This window comes from Mus caroli, chromosome 14 (assembly GCF_900094665.2).
Source record: "Mus caroli chromosome 14, CAROLI_EIJ_v1.1, whole genome shotgun sequence".
NCBI classification, from domain to species: Eukaryota; Metazoa; Chordata; class Mammalia; order Rodentia; family Muridae; genus Mus; species Mus caroli.
Window position 1 is genome coordinate 55,274,909 of NC_034583.1, and position 16,060 is coordinate 55,290,968.

At 48.5% G+C, this 16,060-nt stretch overlaps 1 protein-coding gene and 1 long non-coding RNA gene across 3 annotated transcripts in view; one reads left to right on the top strand and one right to left on the bottom strand.

Moving 5' to 3' along the window:
* Window positions 1-689, top strand: part of LOC110309475 — a 10,753-nt gene extending 10,064 nt beyond the window's left edge. Inside the window, exon 4 of the long non-coding RNA XR_002379706.1 lies at window positions 490-689. This is a non-coding gene — a long non-coding RNA (uncharacterized LOC110309475). The remainder of the gene's footprint in view (window positions 1-489) is intronic.
* Msra (methionine sulfoxide reductase A) overlaps window positions 1-16,060 on the bottom strand; it is a 324,774-nt gene that overhangs the window by 4,264 nt on the left and 304,450 nt on the right. The gene's annotated exons all lie outside the window — the stretch shown is intronic.

A 16,060-nucleotide genomic window follows, 5' to 3' on the forward strand; every position in this document is an offset into this window, starting at 1 on the left:
CCCTTTCTCTCTCTCTCTCTCCCTCTCTCTCTCTCTCCTCCCCTTCCCTCCCCCCTCTCATCACCTCTCTCTACCTTCCTTCCCTCCCCTTCCCTCCTCTCCTCTCTTTCCAGTATTGGGTTTTTTTTTTTTTAACGTATGCATAAATGTATGGGAAGGATATCACTTTAAGAACCCAGGTTGGGGTGACACTTGGCTCTGGAGATTTCTAGGTCCCCTAGAAGAAGGAATCAGCCCTACTTTTGTTCTAACCCTTTTCTTTCCTTTCTCTGACGTGACCCAGGGAGCCTCGCAGGCCTTCCTTCTTTTGCAGATCCCACTGAGGAAAGCTTCTCTCTGTCCAGTGGGCACTGCGCCAGGCTCACTGCTCTCCTGGGAAGGCATTAGCAGGCACAGGAAGTGTGCACCCTGCCAAGTCTTCCCCCACCCCCACCCTCCTGAAGGAGTCCCCGCTGACCCTCCATATATGTCCCTCTTTTGTGTCTGAAGAGACCCTATGAGCAAGCAACTGTGGGGTGGAGAGCGGCCTTCCTCCAGAGCCCAGTGACCTCAGGCCCAGACAGATGGCCTCAGCCCAGCCGCACCTGTGAACACCACAGATGTAAGGAAGTGTCCAGCAGGGGCACAGTGGGCCCATCTGACCTTCAAGGCCTGCCTGGGGAAATCCATTCTTTTAATAAAATTAACAAATAAATATGGCATTCTGCTTACTGCAAATGCTCTAATAAGTTCGTCATTAGTCACCGACATCCCCCAAGTGCCCAGTAGACCTGGTGCACGGCATGGAAACCACATGCCCCTCCATCCCTGGGAAAGTGGGCCAGGGACCCCTCAGCTCAGGCCAGGTGGAGTGGCAGCAGGGCCAGCGAGAAATATGTCTGGCCCCAGAGCCAACTCTGACCCTGGTCCTGATCCCAGTCTGAGAAGCTTATGAAGAGAAGCGGACACATTAGCAATAAGGAAACTCGCCATGAAGGGTGGGGGGAGGTACCTATAATTCAAATTTCCTCACCCTCTGTTATTGAAAGTAACATTAATTTTATTCCAAACCCCATCTCTACCCACCAAAAGAATTTAAGTGTTAGATTTTTATTTATGTCGTTATTTGTAAAATGTATCTGTGTATTTAATCAGTGTTCACTTAAACATGTTAATGGCATGAAATCAGTTTTCTATAACAGAAGTTAAACTTGGGATCCGCAGGATCCACAGAAAACTGGGGTCTGACTTCTAGGAGGCTGGCTTCTCTTGCCTTAGGGGGAAAGGTCCCTCAGGACAGGGGAGGGGTGGAGGTCGATTCTTCAGACTGCCCTCTAGTGGCACAGGGAGCTTGTACCAGGGACGATGCTTGACTGCTTCTGAATCTAGAGACTGCTTAATTTCCTTTTGGATCTAGTTCTAACGAATTCTTTGCTATAGTGTGTCTTCACACACACACACACAAACACACATTGACACACACACACAGATACAGAGACACAGAAACACACAGTCACACATGGGGGATATAGATACATAACTCCCACATGGGGGAGTGGGGGAGGAAAGGAGGAAAGGAGAGAGAAAGGGAGAGGGAGACAGAGATGGAGATGGAGACACAGAAATACACAGGCACAGAAATACACAAGCACACACATAAACACACACACACAGACACACACAGTCACACACAGACATATACATACTCTCACACACACAAAGAGGCAGAGACACAGAAATACACAGGCAGACATACACACACACACACACACAAAACGAGAGAGAGAGAGAGAGAGAGAGAGAGAGAGAGAGAGAGAGAGACTGATTCACATATACACACAGGTATGAACACATAGGCTTAAGCTTAGCCCGTGCCCCTGTCAATGGTATTAGTCTCCGGGCAGCTTCCAGGTGACCAGAATGCCACACATCAAACTGTCTGGGGATCAGGATGGGGAGATGGAGCAGTGGATAAAGGATGTCACATAAGCATGAGGACCACAGAGCCAGCTGTAATGCTAACACAAGGGAGGAAGAGGCAGGGGGGTCCAGGAGCAAAGCGGCTGACCAGAGTAGCTGAGTGCCAAGTTCTAGGTTCAACTGGAAGACTCTGTTTCAATGAATAGTGACTGAAATAGACTCAGTGGAGAGTGACTGAAGAACTGATTGCATGTTAACTTCAGCCTCCACACACATGCATACATAACACTGCATATGTGGAACTCATGCATATGCCACACACAGAGGAGAAAAAAATGTCTGGAGGTTCTAAAGTGATTGGAATGCCTTTTCATAAAAAAACTACTAGAAACAAGACAAGCAGCCATTTTCCATTCTGAGCTGAGCAGAGGGGTCTGCATGTGCGTGGTACTGTGTAGCACAGAGCAGGAAGGCCAACCAGCTAGAGAGTAGGCTTGTCTACCAGTGTGGCCCAGGCATAGGAGCGGTGACTGCCTGGGAAGAACAGGGAGGACACTGGAAGGATGGATGGTGCTGTACCCGTGAGTCAAGCATTGCCATGGCACATACAAGAAGGACAGGTTCCCAGGATCACGGTTCATGACAGGAGACAGCTGATACCCTCACAAGGCTGAGTTATAGTGCACCAGCCTGTCTCTGCCTTGAGACCCTCAGGGAAAGCAGAAAGGGAGGTGGCACGCTTACCTCTAATTCTGTCTTAAACCTAAGGCCCGCCTATGCAAACGATAGTTCCCCATCAGAGAACTTGGCTTCTGAGAGAACATGCTGTGTTCTGGGGTGGTGCCCTTCCCTGCTTCTTCAGGTCTACCACACAGTTAAATGGCTTCCATAGCTATTCCTCTGGCCTCTGCACCCATGATGTGATTCTCAAGGTCTTCCCAACCCCTGACTTGCAAAGCAAAGTGGAAGGTACTACAGGCTGAGCTCTGTCCCTGTAGAAGGGAGGGTGGCTGAGCTCTGTCCCTGCAGAGGGGAGGGTGGGAGGACCACAGCTGTTGGCTTGGCCAGTGAAGATCTGAAGCACTGGTGGACTATGGCCACAGCTCAGTCAAAACCTACATCTGTGTCTCAGCCAGATCTACTGAATTGGAACCTGCATTCAAAAAAGATCACCGGAGTGGGGTGGGGGTGGGGGCGGGCAGATGGCTCAGTTGGTAAAGTGCCTGTCACATAAGCATGTGGGCCCGAGTGTGACCCCTGAACTCACATGAAAAAGGCCAGAGTCGTGCCTGTACTTTCAATGCAGGGACCGAGGAGGTAGAGACAGATGGAGCCCCGGAGTTCATTGGCTGGCCAGCCAAGTCTACTTGGTGAGCTCCAGGACAGTGGGAGACTGTCTCAAAACCCAAAGTGGATGGCACCCAAGAAGCAGTACCCAAGTGTCTCCTGTAGTTTCCACATTTACACCAGCACACACATGCACACAGATATGCAGAGAAATAACCCAATGGGGCCCACTTGGCAGGGACAACCTGAGAAGAGTACCTTTTATTAGCTAGAGTGAGGCAAAACAGGAGTGGTAGAGATCTGAGAGCTTGCTGGGGCCAGTTCATAACTCTTCCCAGGATGGCTCCCACAGCATTCTCTAGGGCTCCACCCCATCCCTGGGGTCACCTGTGCACCAGGCAAGAGTCCTGTGACCAGAGATATCTACGAAAAATCCCAAATTGTTGAGGTACAAAGAACTTCCTATGTGGGTGTGGAGGTGGGAGAGGGTCATCCAGGTTGGAGAATGTGTCATACAAGTAGGACTGGACTTGGGTGTTCATAGAGCTGCCCTGAAGGCATGAAGGCCTCCCCACATAAGGAGAATGTTACGATCAAAGGCAACGAAGAGGGGGGAATCGTGTGTTTGTCGTGTTCTGGAAGGTCTGGAGAGAGAGGAAGGCAAGTCCTGGGCTGTCAGGGATGAACAGGAAAGGGGTTGATCCAGGAACCCCGGGAGAGAAGGCCCGGGAGTGTAGAAGCAGGAGGAGATGCAGATGGAGAAGCAGAGGTGGGATATCTGATGGTTTACTTCCACATGTCCATCTGAGTGCCCAGCTCTGTGCTCAGTTTGCCCACCTCTCTACAGCACAGTGGCCATGGGGGCAAAGGGACACTTGAATGTAGGCAAAGGTGGCAAGCGCCTCTGAGGCTCCCCTGTTTATCTGCAGCGAGGTTTATAAGTGACTGAACTAAAGTGGGGACCCAGAGGAAGGGGGTGGCCCTTTCATGTTTCCCAGGGCTATATCTCCTCACATCTTCTAAGTGCCAAATCTTCCTGGGGGACCAAGAGGATCCAAGTCCCTTCCCTACTGTCCAGGCACTGACTGACTAGTGACCTTCTGCTGGATGCAAGAGGTCAAGGCTCATAGTCACATGGCTGATGTTACAGGCTGTGCATCCCACTTCTAACTCCTCGCATCAATCACTGGATCAAGGCTGGAGAACCCCTCTGGATTCGATCTTGTCATTGACATCTGCTGGTGGTCACAAGAAATTCAAATGACCTTGTCTTTGAGTGAAGTTTCCTTTTGTGGCTTTCAGTTGCATGAGAAACCCCTCTCCCTCTCCCTCCCTCTCCCTGTCCCCCTCCCTCTCCCTGTCCCCTCCCTCTCCCTGTCCTCCCTCCCTCTCCTTCTCTCCCTCTCCCCATCCCTCCCTCCTTGCCTCCCTCACCTCCCTACCCCACCTCCTGCTTTATATATCTTTAGGGGTTATGATCTGCTTTTCCATATCTGCAGTCAATTAAGAACAACCTCTGTTTTTGCGTGTTCCTAGCATTCATTTCACAAAAGAAACCACTTCTCATTTTCTCAGAAGAGCCAAGGACACTGGTTTTCACCTTGGGGATGAAATGCAGATTTCATTAAAAAGAAAGATCCTTCATCCCAAGAGACTGAATAGAAAAGGACTCAAAGCAACATGGCAGCTGCTGGAGCTCAGAGCATTGCGTTCCACAAAGCCTGGAGCTTTTCTGGGTGCTGCGTCCCACTCACGTTAGAATCTCGGCAACTCCAAGACTGGTCCCAACTTGTACAGTACAGAGTGGCCAACTATGTTGGTTGTTCCCAGACCTTGGGGGCCTCCTTGGGATTAAGAACATCTGCCGTAAAGTGAGAAGAGCCTCGGGTCACAGAATAGTTATAGATTCTGTGTCCAGTTGTTATACAAGCATTGGTTGGTTGCTGCTACCCGCTGGAGTCTTTGTTGTCCTCAAGTGTGAAATGAGACAGCAAAACTTGGAGAAACCCTCTTCAACCTTCTTTCTTTGACCTCGTGTCTTCCAGAGCCCTAAAGCTTACAGTCCAGCAATTAGTATTGCTACGTTTGCATCTTGAATAGTCTCCAAAAGATCTTCTGCTGAAGACCTGGTCCCCAGCCTAGGGGGCTATGAACCAGGTGAAGCCATTAGAAAAGTGGAATCTATTGTGAGGAACTCAGGTGATTGGCAGAGTACCCTGGAAAGGACAGTTATGACCCCAACTTCTTCCTTTATATTTTTGCTTCCTGGACACCATGTGCAAGAGGCCCAAAGCAACAGACCCACCAAATTCAACTGACAACTCTGAAACCATTTACCAGAATAAGCAGTGTTTTAACTGGACTCTCTGGTATTGTGTCACAGCAATGGGAAGCTGGCTATTAGAGTTGTATAAGCATCTTTTGTCCATTCTTGCTTCTTAATGCCTCCCGGACTAGAAAATGTCTGTTGACTTATCTTCAAATTCATTCTATTTCTTTTGCCGACTCGGCCTCTCCCTCTAGAGATGTTTTTCATTTAAGGTTGAAGCTTGGATGGTTAACCTGTTTCTGCTTACTTCCAAAATGTCGACTTGGTCTTCTGATTTATAATTTTTTCACTTTACTTTTGAGACAGGGTCTCAATGTACCACCCTTGCTGTCTTAGAATTCACTATGTAGACCAGGTTGGCCTTGAACTTACAGAGATCTGCCTGCCTCTGCCTCTTCAGTGTTAGGATTAAAGGGGTGCACCACCAGTTGCTTTAAATTTTGTCTCTTACTGAAATATCTTTTTCATGAGATATTGTTTCCATATTTTCCTTTAACTTCAGACTTGGCTTCTGCTGTTTTGTTTTAGTATGCTTATAATAGTCAAGTTAAAGTCATATGTAGTAAGTTCTACTTCATTTTCTTTTCTTTTCTTTTTTCTTTTTTGGTCTTATAAATGTCTTCTGAGAAGTGGACATTTGGAGCCATGTATTGTGCTCTGAATGTGAAGTGTTTGAACACTTGGTCTTCAGCAGGAGGGATAATTTGAGATGGTTATGAATCCTTCAGACAGTGGAGCTTGACAGGAGGAAGTGAGTCACTGAGGGTAGGTCTTGAGTTTAGCCCACCCAGGCCCACTTCCTGTTCACTGTTTTTATATCTGATTTTGGATGTAATACGATCAGCTGCCTCCTGCTCCTATTGTCACAACTTCCTTCCGCATCATGGTGGACCGTGGGTACTATCCTCTGGAACTGTAGCCAGAATAAACCCCTCCTTCTTGAACTTGCTTCTGGTCAGGTATTTGGTCAATGGCCACAACAACAAAAGCAACTAACAAACATACAATCCAAGAACTCCAAATTCAGGTCACTGTGTAGTGACTCCTTATGGTTTATGTCAATGACACTATTGAGTTGGCACTCATGGCTGGTCTCTGCTTATGTTCTTAGAAGCCATGAGCCTCTACCTCTGTGGACTTTCTCTTTGTGTGTTGGAGCACAGGTGCTGTCCATGTTAGAGTAGTTTCCACTCTACCATCTCTTCTGCTCTTTCCTTGGCTTGGGGTCCTGAGTCATAGTGTCAAGGGGAAAGCGCCCTCCACTGACAGTAAGCATTGCATCAGGAGAGGGAGGTGAATGGGTTCCATCCGCATGCACGTGGACGTGATACAAGGCAAGAACTCAACAGGAAGGCACAAAAGAGCAAGTGTAGAGTCTCTTCCTCAAGGGAAATGGAGCTGCAAGAGTTGGGTGTTGAGTATCTTGGAGGGCTAGTAAACGATTTTTAGGAGAAACAATACAACCCAAAGAGCACACAATGGCCTGGGACAAAGTTCCTCTCCTGGGGAAGGCAGGTTAGAGCATGGTGAGGGACAGAATTGTACCTGGAACAAAGTTAACTTCTGACTGAGATAAAGTCTTTGGGTGACCTCCCAGAGACTCCCTCAGAAGAACAGATCAAAGTCTGTCTGGGCTGGGGACTTTGAGTCTCTTTGCCAGTGGCTAATCTTTCCTGTTCTTTGATGAGATTCCTAGGAACGGGGGCTTAAGAGAATGACATTTCTTTTGCAAGAACTTTCCTCCCTCTGGTGAGGGAACTTCAGAGACAGCCCCTCCCTGGGTGCCTGGGGTGGGGACAAAAGAAGGTTAGCGAGTCCTTGATTCTGAGGCAGCATCCACACCTTCCAATGTCTTCAATGCAAAAGCACACAGCACGCCAAAGAACTGTGCTCCTGGTGCTCTTTCCTGAACTCGAGCAGTGCCTCTTTAGACGTCTGTGCTTTTGGGTTGCGTGCTCATTTCTGTCCTCTCTAGTTTGGGGAGTTCTTATAAAAAATGTTTGCCAGGTGTAGTTAAGAGCACAAGTCCTGTCACTCTTGGGTAAAGACATAGGCGTGGGTCTGCTGAGTCTCATGACGTTAAGGTGTGTTCAGCTAGTAAAACAATTTCACAGTGGTTTTCCCAATCGGTGGTACCAGTTTGGACATCTCACCTAAGATGTTTGAGAGGCTCCTGGCTCTCTCCATTCTTGCCCTGGGAATTGTCAGAATTTGTAACTTTTTCATCCTAACTGGAAGACATGGAACACCAAGTTAGCTTTAGCTTTTGTTTTCTTAATAATGATTTGGATACATTTTAATTTTTACTATTTGCCCTCTGTATACCTTCTTAGGTTAGGTATATATTCCAGTATTTGTGCGTGGGTGGATGCATGTGTGTGTACAGGTGCATATGTGCATGTGTATGTACATTCGTCTAGAAGTCAGAGGATAGCCTTGGGGGCCATTCTTCAGGCTCTCTCTACTTTTTTTTTCTTCAGTTTAAGAGACAGGGTTTTCTTATTGGTCTGGAACTGACCAAGCAGGCTAGGCTGGCTAGGCAGGGAGACCTAGGTATCTGCCTGCCTGCTTCCCCATTGCTGATATTACACGTCAACACCATGTCTAGCTGTTTTAATGTGGGTTCTGGGGATTAAACTCAGGCCCTGTTTTGAGGTATCTCTCCAGCTCCCCACCCCGTCTTTCTTTTTCTCAAAACAGGTTTTCTCTGTGTAGCCTTGGTTGTCTTGGACTAGGCTTTGAACTTAGGAGTCCACTTGCCTCTGCCAGGGTTAAAGGCATGTACCCACATATCTAGCTTTCATCCATTTCTTAACTACTGGTTGGTTCTCATTGTTGGTCTTCTGATAACTCCAGGTATATTCTAAAGTTGTATTTTGATAGCCATACATAACATCTGCTCCCTAAGACTCTAGTGTGGTCCCACTGTGCTCCCTGCTTCTCTATCTACAACACAGTGTGTCTACTGTGAATAATATCTTTATCTATATATGCATCTATTTGCACACACACAGAGAGAGAGAGAGAGAGAGAGAGAGAGAGAGAGAGAGAGAGAGAGACAGACAGACAGACAGACAGACAGACAGACAGACAGAGAGGGAGAGTGCTTTCGTTAATCAGGAAATTTTTTTCTGTGCCTTTTTTCAGATATTACTCACGGTGCTAGGGAACTGGACTTGACTAGTTTATAGCCCCAGAAACTTAGAAACTTGGTATTTTAATAGATGTGGCTTAGAGATTAAATTAAGAAATACACAAGGATTTCTGAGTGGAAAACCAATCATACGCTCCCATAAGCTATCAAAATGTGCCATTCTATGTTTATATAGGCTGCTCGTTGTTATCAGCAAATCTCTCCTTCATTAAGAATCAAAACGTTACTCAGCACACCCAGTGCTTAAAGTGTCCTGGATTCTGAAAGAAAGCAGCCTCTATTTGGAGGTTTATGCAGCAATTTCAAGTGGGCAGTTCTGTGCAGCAGATATGGAACACAATGAAGGCCAAGTCCAGAGGAAAGCACCCAGATCTGGTGATAAATGCTTCAGTTAACAGTGATACAGCTCCCTATCTGCAGGACGACTGGCACACTCTTCTGGAACACACAGAACCAGCATTCAATAGCAATGTGTTCTTAAAATTCTCTTCTGCCAAGTGAAAATAAAATTGAAACTGGCCATTTAATTGGGTTTTTTTTTATTCACTGATTAAGACAATAAAAATTGTGCTTGTTTCAGTATTAAGGAATTAAAATCTCCCTTGAGACTTCCTCTGCCCTGGGCGAGGGTCCATCTGCCCATCGCAACAGGCTGGCCAGCTTGCACACAGCGATTCCCCCATGAGCTGTGATCTGAATAACTTCACACTGCACTGGCCAGGTCCCAGAATGAAATGCTGGGCCTTTAAATCATTACCCAAGGAAACTAAAAATAGGACTGTCAATTAATACATGAGCGATAAGAGAAAATGCACTGAAGATGTATAGCTGCTCTGGCTGAGCCTCCAGCCTTGCATGGCTGAGAATATAGATGACCAGAAAAGCAAGAGAAAGGCAGCTTGGTTGGCCTGTTGGAGAGCTGAGGAAGCCAGCGGTGTGGGAGTGTGATGCCTCTGCTTATGTGTGTCCCTCCTGAGAATGTGTAGAACGTGGCTGTTTGACTGCAAGACTGGATGTGAGGCTGCGGCTGATCCACATATGACTGCTTTGTTTTAGACAATAGCACCCCTCCCCACCCCCACTCCATACAGGCATCACGAGAAGATTCTGAAAGCATGTGTGTGTGTGTGTGTGTGTGTGTGTGTGTGTGTGTGTGTGTGTAGGTCAGACTTACAGACTTCCACACAAGCTGCTTTGGCTTCTTAGTACTGAAGCCTGGGGGATTTACTTGACTTATGCTTTTGTGTGTGTCTCGTGTGTCGTTCTGTGGAGACCTGGGGTTGATGTTAGCCATCTTTCTCTGCCATTTCCCACCTCGTATTTTGAGACATGGTTTCCAACTAAACCCAGAGGTCCCCTAGCAGGCTGGGCAGGCTGGCCAGTTGAACCGCCTCTCTCTACCTTCCCTGCTGCTTATGTGGCTCTGGGGATAGGACTCAGGTCCTCCCTTTACTAAGTTGTCTGCCTAGCCCCTAGACAGGTTAAAAAAATTTTAACCTTAATTTAAATGTTTTCTAGAGGAAGAAAGAGGGAGGAAGGAGAGAGGGGCGGAGGGAGGAAGGGAAGAAGGGAGGAAGGGAAGAAAGCATGTATTAGGGGTGAAGACTCAAAATAGGCAATGAGTCCTATTTGCCAAAACACAATTGTTATTTTCTTCAGCGCTCAGAAGAACTGGAAATCCCTTCAGAGAAGAGAGCTAGAACAGAAGCTAATTACATCATTTGCATTTGCATATAATTGGTATGCCTTCCGGCTAAGACAATAAAATCCGTGTTCGGTAGACTTCTTGCTAAGGCATGATGTATTTCAGTTGCAGCACTGTGTATCTGTAGGTGTTAAACATCTCCCATTACACCCTCAGCAGTCCTCAGATGGACAGAGGTTGCTTTTGAACTGGCCTGAGCTTGGCCAAATCATATAACCTTTGGGTGACTGATCTTGAGGCCTGGCTTCCTCTCCTGTGAGGGGTAGGGGTGGGGAGGATGAGAAGCCCTCTTTTCAGGGCTGTGCCCAGAAAGAAATGCAATCACGTGGATTCAGTTTCGGCAGCAGTTTTCAGGCTGCCCTGTGATGCTACGGTCTTTCTGAGGTCACAGAAAGCCACAGCAGGGGAATCTTGAGGAACAGATTATGCCCTGAGCAGGCGGAAGTTAAGAGCCTGGCTAGCTTAAGCTGCATCCCACTCAGTTGAGTGGCCCCATTCTCATGCATCATCCAGATTAGTGGTGCTCTGGGGACACACAGCCAATAGGCTGGATGTCCTATGCTAGCTTTGGGGACACCTGACCAAGAGCTCCATCCCACCCACATGTATCTTGGATGTTCCAGAGCATCCAGCTGGAGGGAGAACCTGGACGGACAAGGTCTGGAATGACTATCTCCGTTCATGCCCTCCTAAAACCCCACATCCTGGGCTTCCTAGAGTCAAGAACTACAATGAGCAAGTCGGAGCTGGGGTTGGGGTGCTGTTCTGTGCTGGCCTGGCTCTGCACTGTGCACTATCCTGCTTGCATTGTGATTACGGTCCCATGCAAGCCTTACCACAGTCCCACCAACACCTCCGAGCTCTAGCCACTACCTGCCTTTGTCTATCTGTCACCCTTAAGCCAGTCTTGCTTGTTCATGTTACGGCTCTAAAATGGGTCCCCCCAACACCGACGATGGACACAGGGGGCTGAGGAAGCTTAACTGTGAAGGTTCAGGGTTTGTCATTATTCTCTGCTCTGTGAAATGTGGGTCTCTGTTTTTGTCCTCTGTTCAAGGGCACACACATACAACTCATAAACTTGCCCAGCCCTGAGAGAAGTCCCAGAACTTTCTCCAGTCCGTGAACCTCATGGTGCACTAGTGTGGCAGAGAAGTAGCCTGAACCATGGATTTTACACAGAGAGAGAAAATTCCTACATACCTTGCAGAAGTCAAAAATCAGAAGCAGACAAATGGGGGACAAGACAACACTGCTGTTTATGCTTGAGGCTGTTCTGAAGTGACAGAGGGGTGTGAGAGGTACAGGGCGGATAGTGCGGAGGACAGAAGACGCCCACAAGTCTTGAGCCATGCTGCCCCAACCCTCAGAGAGCTGAAGGCTGCTTCTCTGGGAACCCCATAACCCTTTTCCCGATACCTTATCTACTTTCAGGACTTTGGCCAAGTCCCTCAACCTTTCCACACTTGACTTGGCTCACTTCTAAAACGACAATATTATCCTTTGAGGTGTTACTTAAGCTCACAAAATACAGCAAGTGGGCCTTACTTTTATTTTCCGGATGGATAACAGAAACTTAGAGGGGTTCAGTTGCTTGCCCAAGGTCATACAGCTGACAAGCGGCCATGACCAAAGGAGACCAGACTGGACCATCAGTATTAGACTTTCTGCCAGTGCCTCTAGATGGAAACACTATCTTGCCTCTCCTCCTGGACATGGGATGACTCCTTTTCTAGCTCCAGCCTGGCTAGAGGCTGTCACTCCACAGAGATTTACATGGAAGGGTAGAAGGAGAGTCTGACCTTGTGTTGGGAAAACAGGAGACAGTGCAGGCTTCTGCTGTGTCATTCAGATCCCATTCTGGTCACTCCGGGTGCCTGATCGACTCCCCACCATCCTTTGTACTTTATAAGTCCACAGTATGTGTGCATGCATATGTGCACACACTTGGTGTTGACCTCTGATTCTTTCCACCACTCCCATGATCCCCAGCACTCCGGAGGATGCCGTTTACTCCTTGACTATCCAGATTCCAACTAAGTATCACGAAGGGAAGAAGGGAAATGGCTGGGTAAGGAGCACAGAGCTTTATTCTGCCCCCATCTCTCTGTCTCCCTCTTTGAGAACCTGGCACTGGGAACATAGCTCTTGCCTGCCAGGGACAGAGCAGCAGAGACTTGGCCGTGGTCTCAGCCAGATGTCACTCTCATCTGGCGGCCTTGGCTAGCTCAGTGTTTGGAATGAACAGCCCAAACATGGGGCAGGCGGGGCCCCTGTGGGGATGTGGGCAGAAAAGCTGAGCCCCAGCAATGCCCACAACTCTCTGTTTAAGGTGCAGGCAGGCAGCAGGAAAGGGGACATCGGAAGGGCAGCCACTTTCCCTTCTGACCCCTTCTCCTCCTGGATCCCTATTTCAGCTGTGGATGTGGCCACATCTTGTTATTTTACCAAAAGACCAGACTCCCATTCACCTCTTTAGGGAACAGCTCCCGGGAGTCTTGTGTGTCTTCCGTACACAGGACCCCACACAGGATAACAGATGGAAGGAGCCAGGAGTGACCCAGACCCTGCATCTGGAGCCCTGGGGCCACTGCAGCTTAACCTTTGTAGCCTCACTGGGCCAAGGCCAAAGTCATACCCAGGGAGCTATGGAAATCCCATCCTGCTCTGCACCAAATGTACCAGCAAAGACATACATAGTCCTGCTACCATGATGGATAGTGAGCTGGGCCTGTCTGGAACAAGGACTCACTAGATTCACAGACTATCAAATGCTGAAGGGCCCCAGGCTGAGGTGGGGGCCCCTGGAACCTTGTGGGGGTTCTAAGAGGATGCTGGCTTCACCTGCAGCCAGAGGCAAGGTGCCTCAGAATAGAGTGAGGGTTGATCAGTATGTCAGGGACCGCATCATCACGTGCAGGGGGGTGGCACCGTGCACTGCCTGCCAACGGGCCCATTTCGGTCACCATCTGCAGCAGAGAGTGGGACACCTGTCAGAAACAGCGGCTGACGGCAGATCGGAGTGTGTGTGTGGGTGCTTTGTGGTGGCCTGGAGCTGGGCACGCTGCCGGCCCACAGGAATGCCAACCGTGGGCCTGGTGTGGAGAGAGGCGGTGAGAGAATCCCGCTCCTCACTTCCACACAGGCAGGGCAATCACTGAAACTTCCTGCCTCCCTGGACATAGATTCCACCTGTTGTCTCTCTCATGGACAGAAGAGATAGCAGGGTTCCCTGTGGTGAAAGAGAAATGCCAGAACAATCCAGGAGAGAGCCTAAGACTTCCTGTGGTGAATACCCCAGGCATCTCGGGGGGAGGGGGGGCTGGCAACTGGGCATATTCCTGGCTCTGTTGGAAAGAGTGTCCCCATGTGTGTGGCACTGAAGTAATAGGTTGGGCCCTTTCTTATATGGTCCACCCTGACGGGGTTTAATCTTTCAAAGTATCTGGACTTTTCTTTTTAGATAAATGAAGTTCAGTTCATCAACATAAAATAAAAAACTTAATCCTGTAACAATTTGCAGTGAGAAATCTTTCCAAGTGGGTTTTTGTACACCACCATCTGTCATGCTTCCCCTGGCCACCAAGGCTTCATGTGTTCCTCATGCTAAATACCCATGCTCATGGGCTTGCCTACGCTGCTTCCAGAACTACAACCATTCTCAGTAGTATGTGTGGCTTTTGTACCTCTTCCCTATATCAGAGGACTGAACTCTCAAGGGTTCAGAGACTCAAGGAGTCAGAGAGCTCAGGGTCAGCCATTTGCTGTTACCCATTCCTGTTTGTCAACACACCCTGAATTTGTTGGGCCTCAGCAAGTGCCTGTGGTTGGGGGAACACATTGGGCTCCCTGGCATAGGCTGGGCCTACCAGAATGTGGGATATATGCTGTGGTCTCTAGTTTCCCAGGGCCATCTGATAGCTGGCCTGCCTTTTGAAGGTAACAGCCCAGCTCAAAACCCACATCTCAGATAGGAACAGTCACAATCCCATTAGAGGTGCTACCAGCCTGGGTTCTCTTAGCTTCCTACCAATCTGGGTCACCTCAGCAGCCACAGGGTTTATAGGGTCCTTCTGCAGGAGCAGGGACCCCAGCATCCCTGTGCCCAGCTGGTTCAGCTCAGGTCTGTTGGGCTGTGTGAAGACGTGGTACTCTCCCTCTCACAGGGGGCCATAAGGTTTGTCCCTGTGACTGGGTCTGTCACTTAGAGATGTCACAGTGTGAGGCATCTGGATTCTAAATTCCTTGCATCTGCTTTTTCTCTGGGTTGGGTCCACTGTTCATTTTGTCCTAGGTGCCAAGTTCCCAGAACCTTCCCTGAACAGCCCCAGAACATTTGCATCTATGGCTTCTCATTGATACGGCTGGTGAGCAAGAATCTGCAGCTTCCTGGAACTAAGTGTGGTGGCTTTGATGCACAGAGGAGTTATTATCTAGTTGACTTGACGCTGCCACCTTCCTTCTGGGTACTTGGCCCTTACTTTTCTAACCAGGGGGCGCTTTGGCTGTGGGGTCTGTGGGCATAGAGTTGAGTAGACATGATGCCCTTTTCAGTCCTCAGAAACAAACTCTTCTAAATAGCTGGAGAAACCAGGCTTATGACCAGGGCCACAGGAAGGAAAAACAAATGTGCATCTTAAACACTGAGTGTGGAAAATTCCTTATGGCTTCTACACTGCAAAGGAACTCCCCATTGATACCACGTACACACATCCTCCTGGGAGCTTGCAGGTCACTTGCAGCTAAGCATTTTGTGCAAAGGGAATTTCCTTGGCATGCCCTTGCCCATGTTTGGATGGGGTTTCTATGTCAACCATGTTGACATAGTCTTACTGCTTTTGTGCCTCTCTCCCAAGATAGCCTCCATATTTGGATAGGGGTCCAGTTGCTTCCACTGAGCAACCTGGGCTATGGGATGGCACACGGTGAGTATCATATGGTTGCTCGTTAGGTATGATATTGTGCAAAATGTGGGTTCAGAGTTTCCCACCTCAGGGAAGACATGGCAAGAGGATGCTCTGTGAGTGGGGAGGACTTTCTACCATGAAAGCCCTACTGGTTGCAAGAGACCCACCAACACTGCAGCTGGCTGCAGTAACAGGGCCTGTCAGGGCTCTCCACCATGTCCTGAGAACCTGGCAGGGACAGATGCAGTCTATAAGGCAGCAATTCTCAACCTGTGGGTCACGACCCCTTTGGAGTTGCATATCAGATATCTACATCATCATTCATAAGAGAAGCAAAATTACAGTTATGAAGTAGCAATGAAATGATTCTATGCTTAGGGACCTGTATTATAGGGTCACAGCGTTAGGAAAGTTGAGGACCATGCCATCAGGGCTTCTTCCCAGGTTAGGGGCAACTCCATATCAGCCAAATGCTTGGGAATGGGAAGGAATGAAGCCTAGTACAGAGGAAGTCATGGGAGTTGTGAAGGGATGGGACAGTAGCCATCATCTTTTGAAGCATTTATCTGTGGAGTCTAATACATTAAGTATGTTTGCAGTATTGTGCAGACACCACCGTCACCCATTTCTAGAACCTTCCCATCATCCCAAACAGAAGCTTTACTCATTAAACAATGGCTCCACAGCTCCTGGAACCTCAGCTCCATTTGTCATCTCAGTGAATCTGTCTATTCCAACTGCCTGGTAGCTGGATTATGCAGTCTTGTCTGCTCGTGTCT